The following is a 16746-nucleotide window of genomic DNA, read 5'->3' on the forward strand; positions in this document are numbered from 1 at the left end:
TAGATTCTGTTGCTGATGTCTTTGGGTCTTTTCACATTTTATAGGAAATTTTTATTTGAGAGTAGTGTTCTGTAGATTTAAATATATTCTTTTTTTTTTTTTTAATGTTTGATTATACTACATTTATTATTAGTCTCATACCCTGTCTTCATATATGGAATTTCAAATCAGAGCTAGGACCTTGGCAGTTCTTTTTCTACCTGTTTGTCCAGTTATTTAGATGTAGGCAGGAGGATAAAATGTGACTTAGATGTTGCAGTCTCTCAGTAAGTGGTCTTTTGGGACATTACTTGTCAGTTCTGCTCCACAGGCAAAATCATGGAAGCAGTGATCCTTGCCTGTCTGCAGTCAGAAAAAAGAACAAGGATACAGTACTGATGTCTTTGTATTTAAAGTGTGTGCTTGAACAATATTTAAAATTACAAGCTAAAGCATTAAAGTCTTTTCAATGTAATTTAAGAATGTTAAAAAGGCTTTGCAAACAGCTGAATGCACTGGATGCCTCCTTCAAGGTACTTGGATAGTACTGTGTGTGACAGTGGGCTTTTTGATACGGAAACCTGTTCACAAGGAATGAGGTGAACTGATCGAGTGTTTTACCACAAGTCATGAAGCAGAAGTCAGAGCCTATAGACTTAATCAGTGCTTGGACTAGATTTTTTTTTTTGTGTGTTTGGGTTTTTTTGTATTATTTAAGTAGATGTGAAGGGCTATAAAATAATCAAAATATTGGGAATGCATACGTACCAAGAGCAGCAGTATTAGTTCTGGTACAAAAAAAAAAAAGGACAGGAAGAAGAGAAAGAGCTGTGAGACAGCATTGTCACTTTAGAGTGGCAGACATTGCTTTCTTCTGAATTGACAGGATAATAGTTCTGGGTAATTTGAGATGCAATCCACTCTTCTTGGAGCAGACAGTATAGTACAGAAACAAAATAATAAATGTCAAAAGTAGTGTCTGATGCTTATTGTTTAAATTTGGCTATGCAGCATTATGCAGAATGGTTAAGATTAAAACATATCACTGTATGTACCAAACGTTTGTTTTTGGGGTTGACTGAATCGATATGCTAATGCAATTTTTAAAAATCTGTGTCATTATAAAATAACAGTAGCCACTGTTTTATGTTTAGAGAGGGACTTATACAAGTATGCTTTGTAATTGTGATGGTTTTTAATTCTACTTCATGCTAGGTTTTATTCTACTATCATACTAATTAAATTCCTTTTAATTTGTTATGTCCTTGAATTAAAAAATTCCAGCAATGTGTGTGTTTAGAATACCAAATGTATTAAATGGATGTGTTTACACTTAATACATTAAAAATTGAGGAAAAGACTGCTTTAGGGAATTGATAATGAATTCAAAAGTCTTTTTCCAGCTCATAAGTCACCAGAAACAATCTGCTCCAAGTTAGTGGTGACAGAGTCTTTATTATCCTGCTGTCTCGAAGGACTTCCCAGAAGAGACACAGCAAAGCGTATATGGTTATAGAGAATGATGTTTCCCTTCATGTATACCTGGCATTTCTTTGTTTCACAAAAAAGATAGTAACTTATGAAGGGGATGTATCAACAACAGATCAAGAGATGTAAGTAAAAGTTAGCTGAGTCATGGTTATGATAGCCGCTTTTGTAATTGCATATGTATACAGAAATTTTAGAAAAACTCTGGGAAATGAAGTAAATTTTGAGATTGGGATGGAATAGCGAATCCCATCATCATTCCTTTAGAACTTGACTGGTCTTGAAAAGCTGTTGGGAAACTGTGAAGAAGAGCAGACCCCTCAGGTATCATTAAGAAATAAGTGAGAATGTTCCATGTTAGTTGTCGAATTAACTTGGTCTTTCTGAAACAAAATTGTTTTAAAATGTTGGAAAACTGATACACAGAACAATGTTATGTAAGATTAGGCTTTTTGTGCTAAAGTTGAGGTGTTTTCTGTTTGTGGTGTTTCAAGGAAACTCATTTTTGTGGTAATTAGAGGTACTATTTTACTTGCGTCCCTTATCTTCTCTGCTGTGGAGGAGAAAATATTCCTTGATCTTCATTTCTGCTTATGGACTACACAGTCAGTCTGCATACTGTGTTATGTCATCCAAATTTCTAGTAGTGGGCACTGGTTCTATTCATAGCCATATCTTGTAAGAGCACTGCATAAATCAATATTGTGATATGATTTCATGCAGGGATCTGCAGTAGCTGGTTTTTCTCATTGCTTATTCTGGTGACATGATAATATTTTCACTTATTTAAAGCATTTTTGTGTTGGGAAGAGTAATTTAAGGTAAGGGAGTGTGTTGTACTTTCATACGTACTTAATTTTTAGCCTGCTTTATGATGCTATATGATCAAACTGATTACCAGTTTTTCCAGCAGTTCGTTCTTCCTCCAAAAATAGCCTCTGAACCATTTCAGCAATTTTAACCAAATTTGAGAGTTTAGGTTCTTTCAGTGTTTGTGAAAATTCGGTGATGGATAGGGAGTAGAGACACAGTTTAATCTTTTCAGCGAGAAAAGTGTTTAAGCTCAGCTGGAATGTTACCTTCCAAATAATCTGCAGTTCATGCTGTCATGTCACAGTAGTTTGGTGTGTTTAGATAACCAAGAGATTAGGAAACTGAAGGTACTGTGGGGTAAGGGAGAGTAGAAAACCAGTGAAAAACTAGTCTTGCTTTAGTTTTGCCATTCATGGAACAGCTGGCTCCTGGAGAGGAGTTGCTGATTTGATTAGAAAGGTAACAGAAGTTAAATAATTCTTTCAGTGTATTAATAAAGCATTTCTATCAGAGGATGTTCTGAAAGTCAGTTAATACAAGTATTCACTCTGAGAATGAAGCATAGCAATGAAATCTGATAGTGTGGTTGTAGTTTAGGCATAGGTTTATAATAACACGTGTCAGCAAAAAGTCCAGTGCAATTGGAGGTGGAATCCACAGGGACAGTATAGCTGAGGACAGGCAGGTAATACTGTCTGTCTGTATGCCACAGCACAACTCCGCAAGAACACTATTTCATTATGGACATACCATTACTAAAAAGATAAGCTGAATGAACTTCAAGGAAGAACATTATAAGTAGTTGACAGAGATTGACTTACAGAAAGAAGACCAAATGATTTAACTTTATATAATTTTTATTAAGTAACAAGTTTGGCTAGATAACAACCATCACCTCACATTTGAAGTGTACTTAATACCATGTCCAGTATTACATAGCATCATACATAGGAGTAAAACTGGAAATGATGTGAAACAAAGCAAGAAAGCATGAAGATATCTGTATTTATCTCTGGAAAAATGTTTCAATGGAAATGATACAAGTCTCCACCATAAGACATAAGTTAATACTAGACAGGAGAGAATGCAAAAACATCTTGGACTAAAAGAAAGAAGGCCACTTTGAAAGTGACATGGACTAGTTCATACAGATGTCTTTTTTTTCTATCCTGAAAAGAGTTGTTTTACTCACAAAGGCTTAGAAGTAACTTAAAGTCATAGCATAGGTTTTCTTGATGAAAGGGAGTGTGAAAACATACAGGTTAGTTTCTATACTTGTTTTCTAACAAGTAAGTGGTGCTGATCTAGCTAAAAAAAGAGTTACTTTAATGCTTGAAAAAAAAATAGAAGTGTAGTATGTAATAATTTTATAGACTCAATGATGAATTTCAACTGAAAAAAAAAAAGTACTGTTCTACCAACATAACAGGTTATAAACCAACGATGTACTTCTTGGAAATAATTCCTTCTGTAGAACTTGTATAACAATTATTTTAATGTATATTAATTATTATGTTTTTTCCCTCAATGGCTTAAGACTTTTAATTTAAAATCCTTTTGGAACAGATAATAATGATGAATGAACACTTTTTATTAGAATAAGATTAGTCATTTCATCAAACTAATTTATGAGCTCGTAAATGTCTTTTAGTCCAATGTTACTGGTATTTGTTTGCTAGAATTATTCTTTTTTAATTTTTCTTATAAGTAATGTCAAATGAGCTACATTTAGATGAACTGTGTTACTTTGACATCTGAACTGCAGGAACTTGGAATAATTTTGGTGTTTTTTTTCTGTTGTTTCCCATTCTCTTCTGTCTTAGATGTCAGCCGTACTGGTATCTTGGCAGATCCTTACTGTTTCTAAATCTTTATTATTTCTTGTTCTGCTTTAATTTGCTGCTCAGTGTATGGTGTGCTGTTTCAATTTCTAGTGCCATTATATGTCATCTTACTGTCTTCGATGCTTCCTTAATCGTGTGTTTGATGTTTTACAATGTCTTTGGTGGTCAGTTAAAGCTAATTCCTGTTTTCACTTGGGTCTTGGGCTTTAGTTTCTGCTGTGGCTTTTGTTTTTTGCTTTTTCATAGTAGCCAGATTTCAAAGCTCTGTCAAGGACTGTTCAAACTGCCTTAGTCTTTCCTTGGTTTCTCCCATCTCTTTTACACTATCTCTTGGGTTGTTTTTCCACAGCTGAGTGTTTGCACAGAACGATGATTTTGCTGTTACGATAACTTTAGTGGTAGAACAAGTGAAAGCACTTGCCACTGTAACAGAATAGAGTTCCCAGACTCTATGTAGACATTATTGGAGTAAGCATCAGAGCGATAAGTGGCCATGTTTCATTAGAGAAATGGTAATACTGGATTTTTAAGGGTCTACTCCTCTCTTTTTACCCTTTCCTATTTTGTGCAGTAGTAGATTCGCTGTCTACTTCAAGGAATGGCAGGCCAGCTGTGGCTTAAAAATTACTGGAGGCAGCATGAGGTATGCTATGCATCTGACTGAAAGAACAGCCACGTCAAGAATTGACTAACAAGTGGGCATCTGAATGTTTGTAATACTCTTCTCGCATAATTGAAATACAGAAAATAATTAGAATCAGAAATAGGATAGGCATCTGGTTAAGAAATGCTATAAAGGGGCATTGATGCCTTCTAAATGAACAAGAGGTTCATGTTTGAGTCATCTACAAGCAGAGCAGCCAGTAGTCTTCCGTTTCCTCTCTTACCATAAGTGACCATATTTTCTGCTTGAGATGCATCCCTAGTTGTATCAGGGTCTTATTTAAAATGGACGTTATAGAAGAGTCTGTTTTGAATGAAAGAGAGGAGAGGTAAAAATAAATGATTTGCTGATACTTGAATAGCTTTCGTGGGTTTAATCATTTGGAGTTAAGCTGCCTTTAATTATTTACTCACATTGGCAATTGACATTTTCCACACTCAGAGTCCTCAAACTTCTTGGTTATGGCTGGTCATTGCTTACAGGAATGTCATAAGGAGGCTGAATTTAAATACCCATGATTTCAAACAGATGTATGTATCTGCATTTGCTATCTATTCTGCTGAAGAAGGCTCTTTTCCGGGGTTACTACTCAATGTCTAGGCTCTTCACAACTTGAGCTGCACAAGCAAGGGCCAATGATTTTATGACGCAAGAGGTAGTACAGTTTTATCCAGGGATGTCGCGGTGAATTAGCTATATGATCCCAACTGCAGACAAGTAATCTGTGGGTTTTTTATAGAGGTCAAGGTGCTTGGTTATTAATTGGGAGATGCAGGGGTGAGTTGTAAATGTAATTTGTTGGTAGGTTTTGTTGATTACTATTTACAAATTAATGTGTACAGTATTTTCTTTCTACTTCCTATCTCAAGAAGAGTTGGTAAAGGCTTTAGTTTATTCCTGGAAAGAATTTTAAAGATAATTAAGAAAAGAAAACTGTGGAATTAAATGTTTTTCTCATCACAGGATCATGTGACAGTTCAGTTTAGGTCACTTGTCCTATTTTGTTTCTGGCCTTGTTTCTCAAGGGTGCCCATTACTGTGCTTAAGGAGTGAGCTGAAAAGAATGAGGTGATATCTCAAACTTCCTCCCTCCTTCTCTTTAGTCTTTGCCCAGTTTCCCATGTAGCCTTACTTTTTCAGCTGATGTTTGTAAGTAAGCGAGCCATCAAGCAATAAATCATTTGTTTAATATTAAAATATGTAACAAGTTATGCCTAGATTATTATGTTATGACCTGGTGCTCATATTTCATCTGCTGACTTTTGTGAGGGTTTTTGCGGGCATCTGGATCAACAGACTTTATTTAGATTTGGGGATTTTAAATTCTACACAAAAGAAGACAATGAAGTAGTTACCATCTTATTCAGGTAAAATCTTCAGCTGTCTGCTTTCTTTTTTTTTTTTTTTTTTTTTTACATTTTATCCATACTGAATGTGATTGCTAGACAGAACAGTAGTTATTAGTTAATTATCTTGTATATTAGGTTCCAGCAAATCCAAATACTTGCAAAGTCATCTAATTCATACCTTACTGTCAGAAAGAAATTACTGTCAGCAACAAGCCTCTATGTGGCAGGAATTCATCTTGCTTATATGTAGTCGTTCAAAAAATAGGCATCTTAGTCAAGTCAAGCAGCTAGATGACTACTGAAAGTAATGGAAAAAAAATAGGCACTTCAATAATGAGTTTCATCCCATCTATCTTAAAGAGCTATTTTAGGATGAGATGAATCAATCGCTTGGTGTGCCTGTCTCTCTCCATTTGCTACAGAGGGAGCTGGAGCACTGGCTTAGCATAAATCTAGCTTATAGGAGTTTAAAGCTAGGTGAAATTAATGCCTTATATGAAATCAGTTATTCAAGATTTAGATTTATTTTAAGAGTTGTTGTAGAATTGGATTTGTTACTGCTTGTGGTCATCTTGCAGATACTTATTTTTCCATGTCTCCCTTTCAATTTTAAATATTCATGCGATTTCATGATGAGCTTGGTTATTTGGACAAAGGCACTGAATGAAGTTCATTCTGAAAGGCATATAGTTCAGTAAGCAAAATCCTTTTCCATTGTTTAAATGTTCAGATTTCTGTTCCATAGATAAAAGGAAAAAAACGTTTTATTTTCTTGAGCTCTTTATACAGTTACAGACTTAAGGCAATTCCTCAAAGCATTTTATAAGAAATTGCAGTTATAATTCACTGGAAAACATCTCGGGTTGGAAGGAATCAATTCTTAGAAGTATCTGTCAGATGCATGTTATAAGTACCTTTTAGAATATGAGTGTTTCTGTTTTTATGTACATGGATAGCACTTTGCCATAACTTACAGATATAATTTATCTACAGCATTTTTGTTAAAACTGACAGCTTGACAATCTGCTAGATATTTTTGTATGAATAAGAACACCAGATGTGTGGACCATGCAGTCATGCTTGCCTTTAATAATATAAGTAAAAAGTCACATTGAATGGAAATTTTATTTTGTAAGTTTCAGAATCTGGCTTATACTTCCTCTTGTTTTAGACTTCTGTTCCATGATGTGTCTGAAGGAATAATAGGTGTAAATTGGAAGTTTAATGTATTTTTCTGTTTTAAGCCTTCCAGAGGCTGTGTAGGTAATACTGGAACACTAAACTACATATTAATGATACTTTGATTTGTCCTTATAATTTATTTAGAGATGCATATGATAATCTTGAAAATTCAGAAGTATAAAACCAGTTGAAACAGCTATGCACATCTTGAGCTTAATTAGGTAATTGTTGTATTTTCATTACAGTGTGAAAGGTGATACTTCACGACATTCTTCAGTAATAAGACTTTTGAAGGAAGAAGCAGTTTGCTATAAACATATCCTTTTCTGATAAAGCCTGCAAGGCTTTTTAAATTGTCCTTGAAACAAGTTTTTAAAAAACTAAAGGCCTAGAAACGTGTAGTAGTTTTACACACTGACTCACAGCAAGTTTTTTTTTTTTTCCCAGATCAACAGTTACAGTGTATAAACAAGAAGGCCAAATTCAAATTAAATTGTATGTTTATGGGACATTTTCCCAATATATCTACACACTATATTTGTGACTGTATCCTGATGAGGAGAAAAAACATTGCAAATAGATGCTTAACTTTTAAAAAAAAAAAAAAAGTTTATAGAAAACCTTCAGTTGGGGATAAATGCACATAAAAGCCCATGAAACTCCAATACTTGTGGTCTGCTTATAAAGGGTACTTAAATATTGATAACCTTGGCTCTTGCATTATGTTGAGAGTTCTCTCAGTTTTTGTTGCCAGTGTAAGTCAATAGTACTGTAAATTTTTATACTGTAAGTGCTCCCCAATTGCTGTATTTCTGAAATGAAATATTCACAGAATACCGTTCTGGCTGGAAAATTCTAGAGGCCCAAAATGTATCTTTGAGTAGTACTGTGTATATATGTATGCACATATATATATGGGCATACATAGACACGCACACGCAAATATATAAAAAACAGTGAGGTGGTTCATACTTTTAGAGCAGTTAGAATAGCATGAGGCAGATACTGTCATGCTTTTTTTTATTTGAATTCTTTGTTCCATATTGTTAAATTAATTAAGCATAGATTGGTTTATCCAGCTAGCAACACTGATTTTGGCATAACTATATTTGAACAAGTTTGTCATGTTGATGTCTTCAACGCTTTCAAGTATATACGACCCTATATGTTATGAGAATTCTTGGCAGCTCTTTTGTTCTACCTGCTGCCACTGATACTTAATCAGAAGACTTTGAAATCACCCAGTGGTGTCCCAGCAAGTATGCAATTGCCACATCTGGGAATTTTTGGAGCACGTTGTTTTCTGTGTATTCAAACATAAAAACATTTAGATATAGAATCATAGAATGTCCTGAGTTGGAAGGGACCCACAAGGATCATTGAGTCCAACTCCTGTCCCTGCATAGGACAACCCCAAAATTCACACCATATGCCTGAGGGCATTGTCCAAATGCTTCTTGAATATTGTTAGGCTTGGCACTGTGACTGATATGGGTGTCTCTTGGGCAGCATACTCAGTGAACATCAGTGAAATGTATCCTTCAGTTCTAAAGATACTTTTTAAAAACGCGCTTATGCAATGAGGTGCTTTTTTGCTATGGCTCCATGAGATTCAGAAAGAACTTGTTTTCACTAGCGCTAAAGGTTCATATGTATAAAAGCAGTGAAAGTATAAAGTTGCCACAAAAAAAAGTTCTGTCGGATAAATACATGAATCTTTTCTAACTGTCAGAGATGTACACTCTTGCAGGAAAAGTACAGAGTTCAAAGATGGGAGAACACATAGTAGTTGAATGTACCTCGCTGGTCTTCTGCTTCTGTGTATGAACACAGAAGGCCTCACCGTAAAACTCTGCTCTTTTCAGCAGCTTTTTATATAGGCTTTATGCTCAGAAAGAGGAACTGAGAAGAGATACTCTGAAGCTTTTTATACATTTTCTTGATTTAGTTATATTTTGGTTGACTAAATTTTTCTTACTTAGCAAAGGTAAAAGGCTTCAGTTGAGCATTATGAACTAAGAGTAAAACTGAAAGTTGTATTTCAGTGGAAGCTGCTTTTATATTTATAAAGCTGGCCTCTTGGCAGTTTTATTTAGTATCTCTCTCCCCTAGAAAAAGCCTCCCAAATTTCTGCCAGTACCGGTTGTTTTTAGGGCTGTGATATAAACTGTGTCCATGAAATGATTCAAGGAAAAAAACCCAACCCTGCAAACCCCCACCGAAACAGCCGTACCACTCCTGGGCCAACACAAGCATTTGCGTAAACATATGATGATGAACTAGATTAGACAACTGACCTGGCTGAAAAATAATTTAGGTTATTTTTCAGGTGCCTCATGTCTTTGGTCTGACACATAATGCAGCTGTAGAGGTACTTGTGCTGGCACAGCAGAGCAGGCAGCGGTGGTAAAGAGTGACTGGGATCAGCAGGAGCAAAACAATATCTTGGCTTACAATATTTGCCTGAACAACTTATCGCATGTGAGGCTGTTTTGGCCTTCACAGTTTCATATGTGCTCTAAGTTTTGCTAAGGAAAAAAGGAGGTATGAGTGATTCTTTGCACTTAGGGATTAGAAAGAGGACCTTATGCTCTGAACATGCTTCTGTCTTGGATATTTAATGATTTATGTATGAAGAAGATTTTTGCTTGTTTTTGTTTAACAAAGCAATAGAAGTAAAGAACAATAGAGTAAACTTTTAAAAAGATGATATTTGATTTGGATTAATACGTGACATGGATGAATTAGAAGTGAATTGCTGGCAGTTCTTCATGTGTTCTACAACACTGTCTTATTACGCTGCTAGAGGCCATAAATTATTTTTCAAAGTTAATATATTTGGCATCTCTAAGCAATAATGTATAATGTTAGCACACATAAAAGCTTAAAGGTTTGTAAATTCAAAGAAATACAAATCAGTTGTTGAATGTTAACTGGATGTCTGTATCTTTATTTTCAAAACTGTAAAATCAAAACCCCAAAAGGTGGAGTATAAAACATCTGCTTCTATTTTAGACAGAGAGACACTGAATATGTGCTGAAAGAAAGCAGCAAGTTAGCGATTTCTCTAAATCGTTGATCAACAGCAATGTAGCTGAGAGCTACACTGGTTTATTACTGGGATCTTGTTTTTACACATTTCTCATTAACATTTCAGATTGAGACAGACTATACAACTTTACTACTATTTGCAGTGAAAAGTGTCCTTCCACATCAAACCAGGCTTTTTTTTTTTTTTTTTAAGGTTTTAGTAAAAACATAAGGGAGGTGTTATCCTACATTCTGCTGTATCCTACAGTTATTAGTGGCCTGTCGCTGACCTCAGACTGGTTTTGCCTCTCTGTAGACTAAATTATATGAATGTAGAGGAACTTTCTGGGCAGAGACAGGCAATACTTGGACTAGAAAATGAAACTGTTGAGATTACACTGATGAGAGAGCAATTATACACATGAAAGTTACCTTTCTTAGCTGACTTCACCCATTTTAAAATTACATTCCTTACCTGGTGGCAAGAGGATTTATTACACTGTAAAACTGCAAACTGAAGGTAGTAAATTTTTTCCCTAGCCCCATACATTTTAAAAAATGGTGGAAATTATGAATTTTTCTATAGGTGTCAGCAGAGGTTTAGGATGCCTGAAAAGGTGTCTTTTGTGAAGAAGAAATTTTATATATATATATATATAATATTTAACAAAAATATTTAATGTAATTTGTAATGAGAAAAATGTATACAAGGTAGAAGACAATGTAATAAATTACAGAATTACATGACAGTACATCTCAAGATAGAAAACTGTAAAGGCAAAATTTTTAAGTAGTGGTTGAAAATCCCGTGCCAGCTTCATCACCCAAGGCATAGACAGAATATCCCCAAAAGGCTTTTGTTGAATTCTTCTTGTAGGTAAGAAATGTAAATAGCTTTCAGCAATGTTCACAGAAGCTCTTTATTCAAACTGTCAGTTTTGTGGCTCCTATTTCTTCTTCCGTTGCTTTTAGTGGTAATTACGAAGCTATAATACTGAATGTGTATCTGTAACTTACAGCAAGCTATCTAGAGAAAAATTGTGATAAGCAGCAACTCCTTTTCTTTTCTTTTATTTCTCCTTTGGGATGATGCTGAGGGTAAGCAGCTTCCCCCCCCCCCCCCCCCCCATCTTTTTTTTCCTCCCTTTCTGTGATTCAGAAAACTGATTATAGAGTAGATCTGTGTTTCTTCACACTGGTGTCCAAACCCTCACAAATTATCCTGCAGTAGTTTAGTGAAATGAAAACGGGCCACCTGGTTCAATGAAACCTAGAAATGGTGCCAAAACACAAGCATACCCTTGATGTTCTTATTCTTTGGACTGAACTTTGTGGTCTTGGCCCTTTTCTGAGAAAACAGACATTCATTGAAACAGGAGAGATTCTAACTGGTGAGGCACTGGTGAGGCTGCACCTCAAATACAGTGTTCAGTTTTGGGCCCCTCACTACAAGAAGGACATTGAGGTGCTGGAGCATGTCCAAAGAAGAGTAACAAAGCTGGTGAAGGGTCTAGAGCACAAGTCCTGTGAGGAGCAGCTGAGGGAGCTGGGGTTGTTTAGCCTGGAGAAAAGGAGGCTGAGGGGAGACCTTATTGCTCTCTGCAACTACCTGAAAGGAGGTTGTCGCGAGGTGGGGGTCAGTCTCTTCTCCAAAGTAATAAGTGACAGGATAAGAGGAAATGGCTTCAAGTTGCACCAGGGGAGGTTTAGGTTGGATATTAGGAAAAACTTCTTCACTGAGAGGGTGGTCAAGCATTGGAACAGGCTGCCCAGGGAAGTGGTTGAGTCTCCATCCCTGGAGGTATTTAAAAGACGTGTAGATGTGGTGCTTAGGGACATGGTTTAGTGGTGGACTTGATGATCTTAAAGGTCTTTTCCAACCTAAAAAATTCTATGATTCTCTAAGTCAAATGTAGAACATGCTGCCCAGAGAGGTTGTGTAGTCTTTACATCTGAAGTTTTTCAAGACACTACTGGATAAATCCCTGCTTAGCCTGGGCCAGAAAATGGCAGTCTCATTTTTATAGTGAATTGTGTCAGTTATAGGTGCAAAGATTGCATAAATACCTTCCTCTACTTTGCTTTGATGAGTTCTGCCAGCAACCAAAAAGGCTATCCATTGCAAGCAAGTATTATTTTACAGGTATCTTAACAAAAATATCGGAATATCTGAAGCTAATAGAAGCTGCAGAGACTCTTTTAGTATTTGGGACCCAAAAAAAAAGGGTTATCATATACGGCAAACTTATCTACCCTCTCTCCTACTGTCCTGTCTCCAGCAGTGGCAATAAGTCAATATCCATAGGGAAGGAAGGATAGGATGAGCATATTTGATACTTTGCTAGCCTCCAACTATTTTCAGCTTGGGTTGCTTCCTCAACTAGATATGATTTCTAGACATGAGTGTTTGTATAACCACTACCAACTGCAGGAATCTCCATCAAACTGTAAATAATAAATTGGAGGAACGATAAAGACTAAAAGCAATAAGTCTGTCATTGTTAAAATCATCTGTAGTGGTGTATGCTTCTTATTTATTTAGTCTTTCATTATAGTCATCACCTCTTCTGGGAGTTAGTCTTGAAGAATCACTCTTAATTAATCCATAAGTGTCTAGTTGAAATTATGTTTTATTTGAAAATACCCTTCATACTGTAGGATGACATACGCCTGTTGGAAGCACTTGGATTAACCAGTGAACAGTGTACCAAGACAAGTCACGAGTGGCTTATTGAAGTTCTGTTCAGCTTGGGAAATCTTCACTGATTGTGTCCTGTGTAAAGTCAGCCTGATAATATTGACAACATTTCTTAGAAGCTTTAGAAGCTCTAGAAAATTAATGCTGCTCTGAAAACATCATTCCCTCAGCTCCCCCTTTCCTCCCCCTCCAAATTCAGGACTTCCTTCATTTTGGAACTTCTGTCCACTAAGAACTAATGTGAGCATGAGCTAATCCGGTGAGGATAGTCATCTTTCACATAGATATGTGATAGTACTAATGTAGCAGATTCAGATTGGGACAGTCTGTTTGTAAGTATCTGTTAAAAGTATTCTTAAATAAAAACCATGACAAAATAACATCAGTGAGCAAAATTATAACTGAAAGCTTGATTGCAAAAATGTCTCCAAGGCCATGCAGAGATGATTTGGTGAAATGGTACTGTTTTACAAATAGCACAAATATTGACAAGATTTTTGTTTTTTTTGTTTTTTTTGTTTTTTTTTTTAAATCCTAATTAAAAATGTGGGGTAGTATGGAAAGCGATCTTCTGTATTTAATATAGCTGTTTAATTTTGCAGAAGTAGTTCAGAAGAAAAAACAGATAACTCTTTGGATTAAACAATGGCTTAATCAAATTCAAGACTCATTTTAAGGCTGTTGGCATAGAAGACTTATTAAATATAAAAGCAATGCTGATATGTTGAGCAAGATTGAACTTTCTGAGAAACAGTTATAAAACCGTCTGTTCAAGGATGCTGAGAATTTGAAGAATTATTCTGTGGATATATTTCTGTGTCTTTCATTTAGAAGAATTTAATCTTGCTTTTGCTATGGACGTTTGTTCAGTGAAGGACTCTCCCATAGTTAGCATAATGCTGCTGAAGTAAGCTTTTTTCAGCTTGAATACATAATTTAGAAATGAGCAGTGATTTGCAAACCTAGAGGAAAACTGTAGTGATTATCTTGAATATGTTAGCTGCAAGAACTAAATGACTAATTATTTAAGTACCTGCTGACTCTTTTAATACCCAAGACTGTCGATATCATAGAGTATAGCATCAGTACTGCTGCTTCATGGCAGTACGATCAGCCCTTGGAGCAATGGAAATGAAATTCTTTATCAGGTCTTAGAGTTTCTCCCTTTATGTATTTTATTTTGACATGGAATGCATTTTATGATGTGGACATTTGCTTGCTAAAAACTTAATTGGTGCCACTGTCCTATTTCAGCCAATCGAGATCTCTTAATCTAAGAATTAAAGGGAGAATCTTGCCATTACAAATTAACCCAAAAGTGGTCATACCAATGCTATGCCCTTAAATTAATTTTCAGTGTTTGTGGCTAAGACTGATTTTATACGGTTTTTATGGAATAAAATTCAGAGTCTGGTTCTACTCATCCTTTCTGGTCTTGACCAGACAGTGACAGTTTATACACAGTTGTCAACTGAATTAGACAAACCGTATGTACTCCCACCGCTCCCACCGCCACTGTGGGTGGCGGTGTACAGGAACAGAACTGGGTACTTTCTCTGCCTGGCATCCCTCAACAGTGCAGATCCAAAACATGCAACTCAACGGCAGAACTGTTTTGCTAGTCAACAAGTACTGTACCCCACCCACATTTCTAACTAGCAGATGGTGAGGCAAGCCTGTAGAACATGGTGAGGGGTTTCACTACATCTCTTCGAAGTAAATAAATAATATTTGAAAAGTCTATTTTAAATTCTAAATTACAGAATTAATTAGCCATGAAAGCATAGCATCATATACGTATAGGATTTTATATCCTCTGTAAAACTTTAATGGTCTCCTTATATAAATATTACTTCAGTAATTTAAAGTACTTTTTAAGCATGAGATGGTATTTATTTAAGGTATTGGTCATCTTAATGCACTAAATATCAGAGACTTCTGACTAGAGACATTTGTTCTGAAAGAAAAGATCAAGTAGTACTCTGCTGCAAGTCCTCCTTTTGATTTAAAAAAAAAAAGGGGTTAGATATGCATTTAGAACAAGAAGTCTTTCAGCATGAATAAGCAGTCCAAATGACATTAACTTCAAGCCATTATGCATTTGTGTGAAACCATGCTAAAACTACAACCCTGTCAGCACTGTATTCTTTCTGTGATTTGTAAATCACAGTAGTAACAAATACATTTTTCCTAGTCACCAGCCCAATGGACTGGTGTTTGCTCTGGACAACAGGCTAGGTTCTTCCCTGCTGTTCATGAATACGTGATTCTGCAGGCCAGGTCATGGTTGCTTCTGTTTCTATCTCAGTTGTATTCAGCTTCTTCTTTCTGTGACTGCTATGCGACTTTTTGCATAGGTACGTAGATTTGGCTTGAATAATCTTACTTTGGGATTTTAATATTATTTAGTAATTTAAAAATAATAATTTATAACTTTATGTCTCTTTATGCATGAAAATTATTACTAGAATGAAAGATTGTAAAACTCAAGTCAGATTAATTTTTATGAATAGGAGCACACTTAGGAATTTACTAAGACAGGGGCTTTGCCTAACTGAGCTCACCATCTATGTGATAAGTTGCAATACTGATGTTTGCTCTAATAGACACATTTAGAACATAAAAATGAAATTTCTACAAAGTCCTCTAATGAATTAGTGTCACAGTGAGGAATAAAGACAGTCTGATTACAGAAATGGTATTACCTTCTAACACCATGGTCAACATCCTGTATTCCTCTCTATGTAATAACAGCAGCAAAATTCAAGGAAAATTGCTAATTAGGTTTCACCCAGGAATCTGTGTCTTGCTTGATCAATTTTATTGGAAATGTCTGACTCGTCCGTCTCTCTCTCTTCCCCACATAGTGATCTCTGTTCTGACTTTCTGCTCTGTTAAGATCACTTGATTTCTCTTCAGCTTAATAGTTTATCTAAGGGACCTCATCCTATTTATTTTAAAAATCTGTTTTCTGCACTTTGTACATATCAGCAGCACATCTTCTAGCAATATACTTTACCCAGACTGCGTCATTAATTGAATTTACACAGTACCTCTCAGCTCCAAAATAAGGCGTTTTACCAAAGGTATCAGTAGTATAATCATGAAGTTGATAGTGGTTTCAAATTCTAAGCTGAAAGAAAAAGGAAAACAAGTAGGTTTTTAAGTTGATTTTATAGATTAAAGGAGTCAAGTATTTTTTTATATCTCTGAATAATTACAGAGAGAAGATGCTAAGTGAAAAAACCCACATTATGTGATAAGACCTTTACTTACTGCTAAGACTTGAACTCCGGCATCAGAATATCCCTACTATTGTAAATTATTATCATCCAGGTTTATGAAGAGTGCTGAGGAAATTAAGAGAAGGAAGTGGAGTCTGCTTTGCACTGAGTCAAATCTGAAATTACTGCCTTCTTCCATTTGCTTTAAATGGATCTTTACAATGGATTTTTTTTTTTTTTAATTGTCATTTGGCTGGTTGTTGAGTGTCCATGTGGCATTCTCACAGGGAATGCATTACAGTAGTTTTAAGAGGATGAAAATGATATAATGAGTAAAGTTTGTTTACTCACATTAATAGCAAAATCATATCCATTAGCATTCTAAATATAGGGATCGTATTAAAATCTTTCCGATATCTGAATTACAAGAGGATGTGATATATTTATCTGTTCTCTAGTCCATTTTATTGAAATG

The 16746-nt window shown here is 35.6% G+C and overlaps 1 protein-coding gene across 2 annotated transcripts in view; it reads left to right on the forward strand.

The window, feature by feature from the left end:
* NEK10 (NIMA related kinase 10) overlaps positions 1 to 16746 on the forward strand; it is a 106615-nt gene that overhangs the window by 44250 nt on the left and 45619 nt on the right. The gene's annotated exons all lie outside the window — the stretch shown is intronic.

Source organism: Nipponia nippon, unplaced genomic scaffold (assembly GCF_047370975.1).
Source record: "Nipponia nippon isolate SJK-2023a ecotype South Korea unplaced genomic scaffold, ASM4737097v1 scaffold_1, whole genome shotgun sequence".
Taxonomy (NCBI): Eukaryota; Metazoa; Chordata; class Aves; order Pelecaniformes; family Threskiornithidae; genus Nipponia; species Nipponia nippon.